The sequence below is a fragment of the Lissotriton helveticus genome, chromosome 5_1 (genome assembly GCF_964261635.1).
Source record: "Lissotriton helveticus chromosome 5_1, aLisHel1.1, whole genome shotgun sequence".
Classification (NCBI taxonomy): Eukaryota; Metazoa; Chordata; class Amphibia; order Caudata; family Salamandridae; genus Lissotriton; species Lissotriton helveticus.
The window spans coordinates 2,125,421,315-2,125,437,980 of NC_136065.1; positions in this window are offsets into that span (position 1 = coordinate 2,125,421,315).

Consider the following 16,666-nt stretch of genomic DNA (forward strand, 5'->3'; position numbering starts at 1 on the left):
CCTGTACAGACACCAGAGGACCTGTTGTCACGTTCGTCGTTGCGGTTTATCGGCTTACCTTGGCCAATTCAAAATATCGATGCTACACCTTATCATGACATCGCTTTGAATTATCACAACTCCATACATAAGAAATGGACTCTCCTTTTGACATTTTTATAACGTTTATTTGAGACAAAACTATGCAGCATTGATAAATTTGAATACTATGCGTTGATTCAGCCCTGAAGAAGTCCGGTGACGGATGAAACGCGTTGGCTTTTTGGCTATCATTTATCATTTTAAAAGAAAATGAAAAACTGAATAAAAGAAAGAAAATTCAAGATCTAAAGTCTTTTGTGTATATATTCATTGGGAAACCAAGCATGATAATGTCATATGTGTCTTAACAAATACTAAGACTTCTTTCATCAAAAAATTGTATATTCAACTTTGAAGGGTGCTGTCCATTTTTCTAAAGCCCTGTACAGACACTCCCTGCCCCTCTATAGACACTCCCTGCCCCTTTATAGACACTCCCTGCCCCTCTACAGACACTCCCTGCCCCTCTACAGACACTCCCCGCCCCTCTACCGGCACTCCCTGCCCCTCTACAGGCACTCACTGACCCTCTACATACACTCCCTGCCCCTTTATAGACACTCCCTGACCCTCTACAGACACTCCCTGCCCCTCTACAGGTACTCTGCCCCTCTACAGACACTCCCCGCCCCTCTACCGGCACTCACTGACCCTCTACAGAGACTCCCTGCCCCTCCACAGGCACTCACTGACCCTCTACATACACTCCCTGCCCCTCTACAGACACTCCCTGCCCCTCTAAAGACACTCCCTGCCCCTCTACAGAGACTACCTGCCCCTCTACAGACACTCCCTGCCCCTCCACAGGCACTCACTGCCCCTCTACAGACACTCCCTGCCCCTCTATAGACACTCCCTGCCCCTCCACAGACACTCACTGCCCCTCTACAGACACTCCCTGCCCCTCTATAGACACTCCCTGTCCCACTACAGGTACTCACTGACCCTCTACAGACACTCCCTGACCCTCTACAGACACTCCCTGCCCCTCTATAGACACTCCCTGCCCCTCTACAGACACTCCCCGCCCCTCTATAGACACTCCCTGCCCCTCTACAGACACTCCCTGCCCCTCTACAGACACTCCCTGCCCCTCTACAGGCACTCACTGACCCTCTACAGACACTCCCTGACCCTCTACAGACACTCCCTGACCCTCTACAGACACTCCCTGCCCCTATCTGGACACTGCCTGTCTGAAGGAAAGTCGGATCTGCTTTCATGGTTACCCCCACTCTTTTCTTGGTTTCAGTGTGTTTGTGACTAGTCTGACGGGGATCCTGTTAATCAGGACCCCAGTCACTGGTCTTTTCCCCTAAATTGACCATGGTAAGTACTTCTGTACATCCACAATTGGCTACTGGTGTACCCTTGTAAGTCCGTAGTATATGGTACTGAGTTACCCAGGGCATAGGTACACCAGGTGTCTCCCATGGGCCGGCGCATGTACTGTGCCACCCATCAGAGTCCCCTCAAACTGTGACTGCAGGTCTGCCCTTGCAGCCCGTGTGAGCTGGTGACAGCACCTCTCACAACAAATATAAGTTTTTGTATATCCGAGGTCACGGGACTTAACCCCTATAAGTATATGTGGGGTTCTTTTTCGTGTAACCGACCTCCATGAAACATGCTGCTGAACACTCCTTTAAGATAAGGCTTAAGGCTGCTCTCCACAGTTACCACTCTGAGAGCCTCCTGTGGTTATCCGAGGCCACCAAAATCACCGTACGTGTTGTCTGGATTAGTGCAATTTGCACCACTTAAATAAGCGTGAACCATTTACTAAGCCAGCCTCCTACACTGCTGTTCTCCTGTTACCCTAAGTCCTTCTTCTTACACTCCCTGTCCCTATCCTGACACTGCGGTCCTCTCTAGTGACACTGTGCACCTCCTCAGAACACTCACCGACCCCTAATGTAGTTTAACACTCCCCAGACATCAAGTGACACTCCCTGCCTCTCTCCTGACACTTCCTGCGCCTTTCCCTGCACTCCACTCCCAACTAATGATAGTGTGCACCGCCTCACAATGCTCTCTGTTGCTTCCCCTAGTTTAACAGTTCAGTTCAGTTCATCGGCATTATTTCGATTGTTACATCATAAAAGCAACTCATGAAAAATACAACATGGGTCCATTTAGAAGAGATTTACATTCACTAAAAGTTTTTCTCCCCCCAAAAAATTAAAAGCATTGTAACAAATACGAATTTAAAATGGCCAGATTCCATAGCATAAAACAGGAGCCCAACAATCTTTAAAAGAAATAACCATTTATCAATAGGTCATAGAATTAAAAGTTGATCAATCAAACAGTAATTAATAGCCGTTTTGACCTGATGGACCATACCCATGACAAAAATTTTGCAAGGCCAAAGCGTTGTGTGATGTACCCTCCTCCCCTGTGCCAGGCCTTGCCTCTGGGAGCTGTGTGGTGTACCCCCCTCTTCCGTGCCAGGCCTCGCCTCTGTGCGCTGTGTGATGTACCCCCCTCGTACCCTGTGCCAGGCCACGCCTCTGGGCGCTGTGTGATGTACCCCCCTCCCCTGTGCCAGGCCTCGCCTCTGGGCGCTGTGTGATGTACCCTCCTCCCCTGTGCCAGGCCTCGCCTCTGGGCGCTGTGTGATGTACCCCCTCCCCTGTGCCAAGCCTCGCCTCTGGGCGCTGTCTGGTGTACCCCCCCTCCTCCCCTGTGCCAGGCCTCGCCTCTGGGCGCTGTGTGATGTACCCTCCTCACCTGTGCCAGGCCATGCCTCTGGGCGCTGTGTGATGTACCCCCCTCCTCTGTGCCAGGCCTCGCCTCTGGGCGCTGTGTGATGTACCCTCCTCCCCAGTGCCAGGCCTCGCCTCTGGGTGCTGTGTGATGTACCCCCCTCCCCTGTGCCAGGCCTCGCCTCTGGGTGCTGTGTGATGTACCCTCTCCCCTGTGCCAGGCCTTGCCTCTGGGCGCTGTGTGATGTACCCCTCTCCTCTGTGCCAGGCCACGCCTCTGGGCGCGGTGTGATGTACCCCCCTCCCCTGTGCCAGGCCTCGCCTCTGGTCACTGTGTGATGTACCCTCTCCCCTGTGCCAGCCCTTGCCTCTGGGCGCTGTGTGATGTACCCCTCTCCTCTGTGCCAGACCACGCCTCAGGCACTGTGTGATGTACCCCCCTCCCCTGTGCCAGGCCTCGCCTCTGGGCGCTGTGTGATGTACCCTCCTCCCCAGTGCCAGGCCTCGCCTCTGGGCGCTGTGCCAGGCCTCGCCTCTGGGCGCTGTGTGATGTACCCCCTCCTCTGTGCCAGGCCTCGCCTCTGGGCGCTGTGTGATGTACCCTCCTCCTCCCCTGTGCCAGGCCTCGCCTCTGGGCGCTGTGTGATGTACACTCCTCCTCCCCTGTGCCAGGCTTCGCCATTGGGCGCTGTGTGATGTACCCTCCTCCCCTGTGCCAGGCCTCGCCTCTGGGTGCTGTGTGATGTAGCCCCCTCCCTTGTGCCAGGCCTCGCCTCTGGGTGCTGTGTGATGTACCCCCCTACCCTGTGCCAGGCCTCGCCTCTGGGCGCTGTGTGATGTACCCCCCTCCCCTCTGCCAGGCCTCGCCTGTGGGCGTTGTGTGACGTACCCCCCCCCCTGTGCCATGCCTCGCCTCTGGGCGCTGTGTGATGTACCCTCCTCCCCTGTGCCAGGCCTCGCCTCTGGGCGCTGTGTGATGTACCCCCTCCCCTGTGCCAAGCCTCGCCTCTGGGCGCTGTCTGGTGTACCCCCCCTCCTCCCCTGTGCCAGGCCTCGCCTCTGGGCGCTGTGTGATGTACCCTCCTCACCTGTGCCAGGCCATGCCTCTGGGCGCTGTGTGATGTACCCCCCTCCTCTGTGCCAGGCCTCGCCTCTGGGCGCTGTGTGATGTACCCTCCTCCCCAGTGCCAGGCCTCGCCTCTGGGTGCTGTGTGATGTACCTCCCTCCCCTGTGCCAGGCCTCGCCTCTGGGTGCTGTGTGATGTACCCTCTCCCCTGTGCCAGGCCTTGCCTCTGGGCGCTGTGTGATGTACCCCTCTCCTCTGTGCCAGGCCACGCCTCTGGGCGCGGTGTGATGTACCCCCCTCCCCTGTGCCAGGCCTCGCCTCTGGTCACTGTGTGATGTACCCTCTCCCCTGTGCCAGCCCTTGCCTCTGGGCGCTGTGTGATGTACCCCTCTCCTCTGTGCCAGACCACGCCTCAGGCACTGTGTGATGTACCCCCCTCCCCTGTGCCAGGCCTCGCCTCTGGGCGCTGTGTGATGTACCCTCCTCCCCAGTGCCAGGCCTCGCCTCTGGGCGCTATGCCAGGCCTCGCCTCTGGGCGCTGTGTGATGTACCCCCTCCTCTGTGCCAGGCCTCGCCTCTGGGCGCTGTGTGATGTACCCTCCTCCTCCCCTGTGCCAGGCCTCGCCTCTGGGCGCTGTGTGATGTACACTCCTCCTCCCCTGTGCCAGGCTTCGCCATTGGGCGCTGTGTGATGTACCCTCCTCCCCTGTGCCAGGCCTCGCCTCTGGGTGCTGTGTGATGTACCCCCCTCCCTTGTGCCAGGCCTCGCCTCTGGGTGCTGTGTGATGTACCCCCCTACCCTGTGCCAGGCCTCGCCTCTGGGCGCTGTGTGATGTACCCCCCTCCCCTCTGCCAGGCCTCGCCTCTGGGCGTTGTGTGACATACCCCCCCCCCGTGCCATGCCTCGCCTCTGGGCGCTGTGTGATGTACCCCCCTCCCCTGTGCCAGGCATTTCCTCTGGGTGCTGTGTGATGTACCCTCCTCCTCCCCTGTGCCAGGCCTCGCCTCTGGGCTCTGTGTGATGTGCCCCCTTCCCCTGCGCCTTGCCACTGGGTGCTGTGTGATGTACCCCCTCCCCTGTGCCAGGCCTCACCTCTTGGCGTTGTGTGCTGTACCCCCCCCCCGGCCCCCTGTGCCAGGCCTCGCCTCTGGGCGCTGTCTGATGTACCCCCTCACCTGTGCCAGGCCTTGCCTCTGGGCGCTGTGTGATGTACCCCCCTCCCCTGTGCCAGGCCTCGCCTCTGGGTGCTGTGTGGTGTACCCCCCTCTTCTGTGCCAGGCCTGGCCTCTGGGCGCTGTGTGATGTACCCCCCTCTTCTGTGCCAGGCATCGCCTCTGGGCGCTGTGTGATGTACCCCCCTCCTAACCTGTGCCAGGCCTTGCCTCTGGGCGCTGTGTGATGTACCCCCCTCCCCTGTGCCAGGCCTCGCCTCTGGGCGCTGTGTGATGTACTCTCCTCCCCAGTGCCAGGCCTTGCCTCTGGGTGCTGTGTGATGTACCCCCCTCCCCTGTGCCAGGCCTCGCCTCTGGGCGCTGTGTGATGTACCCTCTCCTCTGTGCCAGGCCTTGCCTCTAGGCGCTGTGTGATGTACCCCTCTCCTCTGTGCCAGGCCACGCCTCTGGGCGCTGTGTGATGTACCCTCCTCCCCTGTGCCAGGCCTCACCTCTGGGCACTGTGTGATGTACCCTCCTCCCCAGTGCCAGGCCTCGCCTCTGGGCGCTGTGCCAGGCCTCGCCTCTGGGCGCTGTGTGATGTACCCCTCTCCTCTGTGCCAGGCCTCGCCTCTGGGCGCTGTGTGATGTACCCCTCTCCTCTGTGCAAGGCCACGCCTCTGGGTGCTGTGTGATGTACCCCCCTCCCCTGTGCCAGGCCTCGCCTCTGGGCGCTGTGAGATGTACCCTCCTCCCCAGTGCCAGGCCTCGCCTCTGGGCGCTGTGCCAGGCCTCGCCTCTGGGCGCTGTGTGATGTACCCCCTCCTCTGTGCCAGGCCTCGCCTCTTGGCGCTGTGTGATGTACCCTCCTCCCCTGTGCCAGGCCTCGCCTCTGGGCGATGTGTAATGTACCCTCCTCCTCCCCTGTGCCAGGCTTCGCCATTGGGCGCTGTGTGATGTACCCTCCTCCCCTGTGCCAGGCCTCGCCTCTGGGTGCTGTGTGATGTACCCCCCTCCCTTGTGCCAGGCCTCGCCTCTGGGTGCTGTGTGATGTACCCCCCTCCCCTGCGCCAGGCCTCGCCTCTGGGCGCTGTGTGATGTACCCCCCTCCCCTCTGCCAGGCCTCGCCTCTGGGCGTTGTGTGATGTACCCCCCCCCCTGTGCCAGGCCTCGCCTCTGGGCGCTGTGTGATGTACCCCCCTCCCCTGTGCCAGGCCTTGCCTCTGGGCGCTGTGTGATGTACCCTCCTCCTCTCCTGTGCCAGGCCTCACCTCTGGGCGCTGTGTGATGTACCTTCCTCCCCTGTGCCAGGCCTCGTCTCTGGGCGCTGTGTGATGTGCCCCCCTCCCCTGCGCCTTGCCACTGGGTGCTGTGGGATGTACCCCCTCCCCTGTGCCAGGCCTCACCTCTGGGCGTTGTGTGGTGTACCCCCCCCCGGCCCCCTGTGCCAGGCCTCGCCTCTGGGCGCTGTCTGATGTACCCCCCTCCCCTGTGCCAGGCCTTGCCTCTGGGCGCTGATTGATGTACCCCCCTCCCCTGTGCCAGGCCTCGCCTCTGGGCGCTGTGTGGTGTACCCCCCTCTTCTGTGCCAGGCCTCGCCTCTGGGCGCTGTGTGATGTACCCCCCTCCTACCCTGTGCCAGGCCACGCCTCTGGGCGCTGTGTGATGTACCCCCCTCTTCTGTGCCAGGCCTCGCCTCTGGGCGCTGTGTGATGTACCCCCCTCCTAACCTGTGCCAGGCCTCGCCTCTGGGCGCTGTGTGATATATCCCCCTCCCCTGTGCCAGGCCTCGTCTCTGGGCGCTGTGTGATGTACCCTCCTCCCCAGTGCCAGGCCTCGCCTCTGGGTGCTTCGTGATGTACCCCCCTCCCCTGTGCCAGGCCTCGCCTCTGGGCGCTGTGTGATGTACCCTCTCCCCTGTGCCAGGCCTTGCCTCTGGGCTCTGTGTGATGTACCCCTCTCCTCTGTGCCAGGCCACTCCTCTGGGCGCTGTGTGATGTACCCCGCTCCCCTGTGCCAGGCCTCGCCTCTGGGCACTGTGTGATGTACCCTCCTCCCCAATGCCAAGCCTTGCCTCTGGGCGCTGTGCCAGGCCTCGCCTCTGGGCGCTGTATGATGTACCCCCTCCTCTGTGCCAGGCCTCGCCTCTGGGCACTGTGTGATGTACCCTCCTCCTTCCCTGTGCCAGGCCTCGCCTCGGGGCGCTGTGTGATGTACCCTCCTCCTCCCCTGTGCCAGGCTTTGCCATTGGGCGCTGTGTAATGTACCCTCCTCCCCTGTGCCAGGCCTCGCCTCTGGGCGCTGTGTGATGTACCCCCCTCCCTTGTGCCAGGCCTCGCCTCTGGGTGCTGTGTGATGTACCCCCCTCCCCTGTGCCAGGCCTCGCCTCTCGGCGCTGTGTGATGTACCCTCCTCCTCTTCTGTGCCAGGCCTCACCTCTAGGCGCTGTGTGGTGTACCCCCCCAGCCCCCTGTGCAAGGCCTCGCCTCTGGGCGCTGTGTAATGTACCCCCCCTCCCCTGTGCCAGGCCTCGCCCCTGGGTGCTGTGTGATGGACCCTCCTCCCCTGTGCCATGCCTCGTCTCTGGGCGCTGTGTGATGTACCCTCCTCCCCTGTGCCAGGCCTCGCCTCTGGGCGCTGTGTGATGTACCCCCTCCCATGTGCCAGGCCTCGCCTCTGGCCGCACTGTGATGTACCGCCCTCCCTTGTGCTAGGCCTTGCCTCTGGGCGCTGTGTGATGTACCCCCCTCCCCTGTGCCAGGCCTCGCCTCTGAGCGCTGTGTGATGTACCCCCCTCCCCTGTGCCAGGCCTCGCCTCTGGGCGCTGTGCCAGGCCTCGCCTCTGTGCCATCAGATGAAAGTCCCCATTCCCCATGTACCCTGGGGCACAGCTGGTTCTCTGCTTTCTCCGAGAGCTGTTTCCAGGAACAGAGGGCACTGCCCGTCCTCGCCCTGGCGCTGCCTGTTCTTTCTGCCCTCCGTGTCCACGGCTGCCCCATAGCTCCTCTCAGGCTCTCTGAGCGCTATGCCCGGTGCCACCGACGCGGCGTGTGATCCTGCGCGGGTCAGTGCACGTCATAGACACTGACGGGGAGGGGCAGTGCACGTCATAAACCCTTCCGGGGGGGGGGGGGGGGGTGGGGGGGGCGTCAGAATATGTAACTCGGGCAACAACTGTCAGGAAAACATAAAGACTTTAAAAATAAACACCTTCACGTGTTAGTGTCTCAATGAAGTGAACGATTCGACCTCCGAAAGGAGCGACATTTCTCGAAGGTCAGAGGTTAACCCATGAAACGTCCACCAATCCCTGGCGGCGCTGCCTCGAGGCACCTGAAGCCTCATGTTCCTCCTTTAAAGAGCCTAGAGTAGGAGTGAATGTGAAACCATGTTATTTTATACATCAGCAGGTTGTTCCCAAGGACTTCGAGGCGCTCTCAAACTGCTTGTTTAAGGAAAAAGATGCACGAAGGCCTCCGATGTGCGGAGGATCACACGGTGCTCAAGGGGGAGCCGGGATTGGAAGTCGAGCAGTGCATGCCGGTCCGTGCAGAGACTGTAGGGTTACAGCGCTTTGAGGGCTTGTGTTCACTTACGGCCACATGCATCAAGTGATTTAGGAATCGCAAACGGTGCGAATCGCAAAATGCGGCCGTTTGCGATTCCTAAATCACTATTTGGGAAGCATTAACAAAAAATGCAAGAAATCGCTATTTTTTGCGATTTCTAAAAATGCGTTTGCATTTAAGGAATTGAAATTTGCGATTCTTTAAATGCAATGCATGACACTTAAAAAAATTGCGAATTCGCAATTAGGACGAAAAAATTACCATGAGGTTGGACCTCATGGTAATTCGCGAAAAATTTGAAAAATGCAATTTTGTGCATTTTTCAAACTGTCATGTTGTGCACACACATGCCCTAGGGGCATGTGTGTGCACAACATATGTGCATAGATTGATTTCAGGGGTGCAACAGGGTGTCCTTTGGACACCCCTGTACCCTTGAAATCGCAATCTCAATTTGCGATTAGCTAATTGCGAATCGCAAATTGAGATTGTCTTCCCATTCATTCCTATGGGCCTCTAGGCCCATAGGAATCAATTGGAAGGGATTCCTTAATTGCGATTCGCAAATTGTGAATCGCAATTAAGGAAAATTAAGAAATCGCAAATAAAATTGCGAGTTCTTAATGCATACCAATTTGCGATTCCTTAATTTTCGCAATTAAGAAATCACAAATGGGCACTTTGATGCATGTGGCCGCAAGTGTTAGCATACGGAGTTCAATTGTGGCACCTGGAATCAGACTGACACATGCACACATGTATGTACATGTTTGCTGCCCTAAGATTTTGCTACAGCGCGGCTCCAGAAATCATTTCTAATTAACACTCACCATTACACTGAAACCATAAAACACACAAATCATGCATCAGTGGGGCCCATAGCACTGCGCTTTTACCCTGTTTACTTACACTCGGCTTCAAGGCTCTGGTGAATCGCAGCAGAGAAACGCTGTAACATTTAGGTGGAGCGTCTAAACCTATTTAACTATTCATTATTTACACCTGCGGATTTAAAAACATTTTACCATGGTTTTATTCAGACTTAAATTATTCAGACACACCACCATAATGGCAATGGATCTGCTAGAATGAAAATTAGGCGTAGGAAGAATTCAAAGACCAGCTCTTACTTCTTCATTTATCTAATTTTTATTGAAAGCAAAACTTTATCATGTCTGACATCTAGTCATTAGTAAATCTTTATTCAGTAAAATCTTAAACTTTATTTCAAAATGATCATTATATTTAGAGCTCAGAAAAAGAATCGCTTTATTTTAGAAAACAGTTAAAGATTAGCAAAGAACAGATAGTTCCAAAGTCATTCTCTCCTAACATCCCTAACTAACACCCTCATCTTATCCTTCAATCCTGCAAAGCAAACAAGGAAGAAAAACCATTAGAAGTCTTACATCCAGGAATCGGTCAGCAATCGGGCAGCATCTCCGATGGAAATTGAAAAAGCGACCCCAACTAGACAAAACCAGGGGTTTTTATACCCTAAATCCCTAACTTAATCTATCTAAAATGTAACTAACACCACTTATTTGGGCTGTGATTGGACAAAATCGGGGTGGGTGAGCATCTCTTCACCATTACAACATCATTTTCACAGCGTGTCAGCAAGAAATAATAAGTCTTTGTTTTAGGACAGTCTTGGGCCTCGCCATTTCCTTGAGTGGCAACATCAGGCAATATTCTCATGATCTCAACGTTCAGTCGCCCAGGTTTGGCACCCATCCTAGGTTCCGGGCCACATCAGCCTTGAACCTCCTCGAGCACAGGCAGTTCACTCTGACTTGCAGGTTTTGGGGCACCTGCGCAGTTCAGCTCTTGCTCACAGTTTACCCAAGCGTCCATCTTTGTTGTACAGGCCTCAGAGGCCGCTTTTGGAACTATCGTGAAAACAAACACAGATTTATATTAATTATTGAATTTTAAACCCATTCTGTTTACCTCCCACCTAACTAATGTTTCCCAGTTAGTTGTTACATAGCAAATAAGCCACATAAATGCATTTTATACTTACATTTCGACCTCTCCACCACATAAATGAATACAATAAGCACATTTAAATTGCATTTTGATTATTTTCCAAGCTGTGCATTAATTCACAACACAATAACAATACATATTAGCTGGGTTTATTTGCAGAATGCAAGCAAAGTTAGTTCTCCCCATGTGTAATAATAAAAATAATGTATGCACTTTATTCTATGGTTAGTTAATTTCGCAAAACATGCAATCAGTCAATATTAATGTTATGGGACATTAACTTTACGAGGGGTACACAATATTTTGTGTTTGCCACCTCGCTCCATCAATTCCCTCATCTGGTGATTCTATCACCAAATAACCCTCAAAATTTTGAAAAATTTAGCAGAACATGTTTCAACTTCTTTTTGTTAATAACATCTATAATTTTGTCTCCTTTTCTTTTGAATTCTTAAAAACCTTGGGGCATATTATCAACGACAGGCGATACATTATCGCCACTTATATCGGCAGGAAACTGCCGATAAAGCGGCGATAATGGTCTTGATAATATGCTCTATGAATTCCAATCGAAGCCCATGTTAGATGTGAACAGCATAACCTTATAAAGAAAATCACTATCACTATAACTGTTATTGGAATTAGTATCTTACCTATACTTGAACTACCTATTTCTTGAAACCAATGTTTAATTGCTGAGAAGCTTTTACCCAGCCTTACAAGGACACCTTCAACCTCCAGTGGTTCAATTTCTTTATGCAAATCTGTAATATTTATAATATAATTCTCAATATTCTGACTTTTATCTGGAATGTAAGTGCAACAATGTTGAACTTTCAACATTCCACAGACTCCTCCCTCTTTTGCTAAAATTATGTCAAGGGCAAGTCTGTTTTGCATAACCATAGCTCTCATAGCAACCATTTCAGTATCTACCATTAGGAATCCTCCTGCTGTATCTGTTGATAATTTATCAACTATTGTGGACAATTTTCTGATTCTATTTGCATTAAACAAATTTCCCACTGCTGGTATCAGTGCTCCAAATACATCTCCTATTATTTCTAAGCCACTCTCTCTCCTTTTTCTACTTAAAACTTCACCTATCTCATGCTTTCCATTAGTACCTCTATCTACATGGACATTTTTTGGAAAGACCAAACCCACATAACATGTCCCATACCAGTGGTCTGGCAGTCTATAATAGGCTCTATTCCGACATATAAAATAAATTCCAGGGAAAACAGGATCATTTCCTTTAAATCCCCAACCTCCTATGATTCGATAGGTGTCTTCACATTAACTCGCACCCACAAAATAATTGTCATACATTGAATTATCTCTTCTGATACAAATTTTTCCCAACATTGGTGCATCTATATTGATTGCTACATTCACATTTTTATCCTCAATGTTCTCATCATCAAACGTGTAATATTTTGACTTTGCATGCTTCACCCTCTCTTTTCGTTTATAAGCAATTCTTCTTTCCTCAACCATGTTTAAGAATGTCTTCTCTTCAACTCTCATTTTACATGTCAAATTATTATTAAATGCATACTCATGGGTTAACTCATCTACTTCTAGAAAATATTCTATCATTACCTCTGCATAATTTCTTTTATTTAGTGTATTATCAATCTTTAATTTTGCAAATATCTCATCTACATTGGAATAATGATACTCCAATTTCCCAGTCTTATAAAACAAACTTGAAATTACACTACAAGTTACTCCATAAGTAAGAGGAAGGTGGTGACAGGTCGCCCCTTCTGACACTGATGCTGGCAATTTTACACAAACATATCAGTCATCAACATTCATTGTTTTAGTGTACTCCAACAATAACTTTGAAAAAATATTTTTGGTGTAGTCACTAATAGACCTATCTTGATGCAGCTCTGGCTTGTACACATAACTCTCATGCACTTTTTCTTTCTCAATTGGCTTACTTGAGCTCAATTCTGTTTCAATTGCGTTCAATTAGTTTGGAAAGGAATCACAATAGCTAAAATTATCCATAGTATAGTCATCAACCCCATGCATATGGAAAAACACCTGCACCATTTTCTAAAAATAGAACATTTCGTTCTGTGATTGTTCATTATCATTTTCCCTAACACCGTTTCTTCGACCTTGTGTCACCTATAGATTTCACACCACTTAGCACTCTAACAAGTTTTCTTCGACCTTGTGTCAATTTCTATTCTAAATATTGCTAAATTAGATTTTCTAACAAGTTTTCTTCGACTTTGTGTCAACTCCGACCTCTTCTATATTTACAAAAAACGTCTCACAGGACTTCAGACTTTTTACTTTAATATCATATACTTTGAACACCTATCCTTTCTCTTAGATGACCTTTTTACTCACTTTTCCCAATTGATTTTGGGTCATACAGATTTTCTTGACTGCTATTTACTTCAACAACTGGTGGAAGAACAATATATGTCCACTCAGGTGATTTGTACCTCTGATTTGGACTTAATAACGTCACTCAAAGGTTCAATTCCCAGAAAACTCCAGGATTTCTTGGATAACTTAATATTCAAGCAGTGGGAAGATCCTAGCTGCTGAAGGCGGGTTTTTCCAAGAAATCGTTGTGAATTCTCGGAACTTAGTGGAAGTAGCCTTGCAGTATTTGGGCTGTAATGCTCAGGCCAAATATGGTAATGATTTCTATGCCTATAAAAGGATAGGGTAAAGAATACCTATATAAGGGCATGAATCGGGGAAAGTTACACTAGGGTCGTAGATTTGTTTACAACAAAAGTTATTGAGTGTCACTTACTGTGCTGTTGTGTATCGATTTAGATTCCGTATGAATGTTCCCGATTCATGCCCTTATATAGGTACAATTCACATTGCCCTTTTATAGGCATAGAAATCAGACCCTTATTTAGGCATAGCCCATGCTACCCAAATACAGGCCCCCCCTTCGTCTGTGATGTCACTCCCCCTGGCCTGCAAATCCTGTCCCCCCCTTCGTCTGTGATGTCACTCCCCCTGGCCTATGCTAACAAAGCGGGGGGCTGAACTGTTCCTGCAAAGAGTGGGAAGAGAAGGGGAAGGCTAGGAAGGACTATGCAAACGCTGGCGTGACCAGAGGTGTAAATGTAACACCTGTGGGCATCCCTTTTGTTGGATGTATTTGCCTCACACACCCCGAAGGATGTCATGCTTCATCATCGGCGGTTGCTCCTCGTCGGGGGGGCGGTGCAATCCCCGACGGGCACACCTCAAAGAGGGGCTCTTTGGCGGAGATCTTTTGTATCCAACTGCCCTATGGTGAAGTGTGGGTGTGTGGGCGGGGAGGCAACTGAGCCTGAGGTGAAGGTTAAAATGCAGTAAGAGGTACCGGAAACAATTTTATTCTGGTGGTCCCCCTATTGCAGTTAAAATCGTGAAAACAAGCTCACTCAGTGTCACCTCGTTAGGTAGAGTGACCTATGTGGAGCTCTGAAAAACAACAAGTGGTCAACATGTTTCTCGCAAACGGATTACTATCCTGCGATTCATCAGGACCTTAAAAAGTGAAAAATAATAAAGAAAATTAACTCAATAACATGCTAGTGTCATGTATATGGTGTGGTATGGGTATACAGTTTACCTCAATGGAAAGTCCTATGCCTAAGGGTTAAGGGCTAAATACCACATGAGTGATCGGCGGGTCAGTACATCGGGGTAAGCCTTCAGACTTGGCTCACTCTGCCCGTGTCCGCGAGGGATCACCTACCCATCTCCGCCGAGCTCGGATAGTGATGTCACTCCCCCTGGCCTGCAAATCCTGTCCCCCCCTTTCGTCTGTGATGTCACTCCCCCTGGCCTGCAAATCCTGTCCCCCCCTTCGTCTGTGATGTCACTCCACCAGCCCTGTACATCCTGCCCCCCCTTCCTTTGTGATGTCACTCCCCCTGGCCTGCAAATCCTGTCCCCCCCTTCGTCTGTGATGTCACTCCACCACCCTTGTACATCCTGCCCCCCCTTCCATTGTGATGTCACTCCTGCAAGCCTATATATCCAGAGGGGGCAGTGAGAGGTGTGGTGCAGAGGTCAGGGCAGCTGACTTCAGAGCACAGGGTTCGATCCCTGGCCCCGGCGGCAGCTCAGCTCAGCACCATGAGACTCTGGGCAATAACTCAGTTAATTTCCACGACGGCCCCCCAGTGCCTTGAGACCCCTGAGGGTGAGTAGTTCGCGCTTTACAAATATGGATTTATTTCTAAATCTGTATTTGTAAAGCGCAAACTACTCACCCTTCCGAGTCTCAAAGTGCTGGGGGTCGTCGTGGAAGTTAAGTGAGCTATTGCCCAGAGTCACATGGTGCTGAGCTGAGCTGCCACCAGAGCCGGGTATCGAACCCTGAACCCTGTGCTCTGAAGTCAGCTGCCCTGGCCGCTGCACCACACCTAGTGGTGGGCAGTGAGGGAGCAGGCTGCGGGGGAGCTTCGGTGCTTGGTGAGTTAAAGTGCCCTCCGCACTCATGCTCCCCGCCGATTCTCCTCCACCCTGGGAGGGGCCAGGTAGGGGCTCACCTTGGCCCCCGCTGCATTGTCTCTTTGGCACCCTCTCAGGGCCCCAGCGTGTGTCCTGGATCTGCCGCGATACGCTGGGGGGTCTCGGAGGGGGCTTCCCAGCGTACGCCTGAGTCCTTGGGTTATGAATGGTGTGAATGAGGGTCTTTATGGGGTGGAGGGTGGGGGCATGGTGTCCAATGAAGAAGAAAGGGCTCCCAGGGGGAAGGGGTGTTGTAGGCCCCCGTATGAATGGTGTGAATGGTCAGTAGCAATGGTCAGAACCTTGACGTGGTGCTACTGCTCACTGGTTGTAACACAACTGGTGCTAATCTGGCCTTTTGTGTGCATGGAGTGCAGGGGGAGGCTCCTGGGTGGGGATCCGTTCGTCACGCTCTTCCGAAGGCATCTGGTGCGGAGCTTCAAATGCCCCCGTAGGACCACCCGTCGCACATCAGCCTCATGACCTGGCTCTTCAGATGAATTCAGCACTTGGCCTGATCCTCTGTGCCCCCACAGCGCCTTGAGACCCCCACAGGTGAGTAGCCGCACTTTACAAACCCTGAGTGATTGATTGATTGGACTAGGTGGTTGCCTGGTATTAATAAAATAGCCTTAGTGCTGCTTGGCTTTGTATTATAATTTATATACAGTCTTTGTAAAGTGCTGTTTGCATATAGCTTTGTTTATCATTATTCCAATGGATTTATTTATCTAATAAAGTTATTTTTTCAAAGATGAATCACTTACTGGACAGGGAGGGTTCTATAGAAGGCTTGGTATCCCTTCTTGCACTCCCTGCCCTGGCACCAGAAGTGGAGAAAGGGTGGGTTCTGCTGGATTTGATACTCTGAGGGAGGTTCTGGAGAAGGCTTGGTATCCCTTCTTGTACTCCCTGCCCTGGCACCAGAAGTGGAGAAAGTGTGGGTTCTGCTGGATTTGATACTCTGAGGGAGGTTCTTTAGAAGGCTTGGGCTCCCTTCTTGTACTCCCTGCCCTGGCACCAGAAGTGGAGAAAGGGTGGGTCCTGCTGGATTTGATACTCCGAGGGAGGTTCTGGAGTAGGCTTGGTATCCCTTCTTGTATTCTCTGCCCTGGCACCAGAAGTGGAGAAAGGGTGGATTCTGCTGGATTTGATACTCTGAGGGAGGTTCTGGAGAAGGCTTGGTATCCCTTCTTGTACCCCCTGCCCTGGCCTCGGAAGTGGAGAAACAGTGGATTCTGGTGGATTTGATACTCTGAGGGGGGTTCTATAGAAGGCTTGGTATCCCTTCTTGTACCCCCTGCCCTGGCACCAGAAGTGGAGTAAGGGTGAGTTCAGCTGGATTTGATACTCTGAGGGAGGTTCTGGAGAAGGCTTGGTATCCCTTCTTGTACCCACCGCTCTGGCACCAGAAGTGGAGAAAGAGTGGGTTCTGCTGGATGTGATACTCTGAGGGAGGTTCTGGAGGTCTGTATCTCTTCCTTCTTGCCCTCACTGCCCGCCTGGCGATGCTGTGGTTGCATGTTGTGCGTGTTCCTCTGGAGGTGTTCACCTTAGCAGCCAGGTGTGGTGGGTCGCTGCTGGTGATGACAGCTGTGTA